This window comes from Trypanosoma theileri, assembly GCF_002087225.1.
Source record: "Trypanosoma theileri isolate Edinburgh chromosome Unknown TM35_Tth_57_V1, whole genome shotgun sequence".
Lineage (NCBI taxonomy): Eukaryota > Euglenozoa > Kinetoplastea > Trypanosomatida > Trypanosomatidae > Trypanosoma > Trypanosoma theileri.
In genome coordinates this window covers 55,459-56,616 of record NW_021639899.1, presented here as the reverse complement: position 1 = coordinate 56,616, position 1,158 = coordinate 55,459, and positions in this window count along the sequence as shown.

Sequence of the window (1,158 nt, the reverse complement as noted above, 5' to 3'; positions counted from 1 at the left end):
ATAATGAATCTGATAATAAAAACGCTGAGAGTGGCACTGCACCTGAAGGGAGTGGGTCAACACATAAACCAGCTAATGAGGAATCAACTACCACCACCACCACAACAACAACAACAACACTTCCTCCTGAACTCACAAACAACAAGAAGGGTGATGCAGATAGCAGCAGCAGTATCAGCAGTTCTGTGTGGGTGCGTGTACCACTACTGATTGTGGTTACACTGGCCTGTATTCTTGTGTGTTGAATGATTAATGGTGGTGTGACTCAGGTCATCCTTTGTTTTCTTTTCTTTTTTGTATCCCTACAGTCTAACTAATCTTCTACCTGTTGGGATTATCTTCTTTTTTTGTTTCTTAATGTTAATGTGTTTTGTGTGTTTTTACTCTCTGTGTTTGTCCTATAATTATTATTGCTGTTTCTTTGTGTGTGTGTGTGTGTGGTTTCGGGCTGTTGTGTGCTTTTCTTTCCACCAATGACAGCTTGTCTTGTGCCATGAGAGAAAAAATATATATAACAGATACACTTTTATACATATATTCATAATTAAGTGTACAACGTTTTACATTGATAGTAATTGTATTTGGCCGTTTACTGTAGAACATGGGCTACCTGTTAATTTCTTTTTGTTTGATTTGCGTTTGTTTGCATTGTTTTGTCCAGAGAGGAAAAGTAAAAACAAATATGCATACATATACATATATACATATATATATAAATATAGATATTGATAATTTCCTATACATGACTATGGAAGGATGAACTTTTGTAGTACTGTATGTGCTGTGGCAGCTGATTCTGTTTTTTTAATTTTTTTTTGCTTCTTTGATTTCAGGTTGGGGGTCCTCTGCAGTACAGTGGGTTGTGTGCATTCTCTCTTTTTTCTGCGGAGTTGTACTGATGATTGGTACTGTAAACATGGTTTTTTGTGTGGGACTATTTTCTCTTGTTGTTGTTACGTTTGTATTATTTCTCTGCTGCACTGTTGTAATCTCTCCTATTTATTTTTCCTTTCCTGTGTTCTTTTTCTTTATTGTTTCATCGTTATTATTCTTCCTTTACACATGTAGATGCATCCAAGAAGGTTGAGGATGAACTGTCATCCTGAAGGTGGTATAGTGATATGCGGAGACCTTGTGATGTTTACTGGAGACACTCCC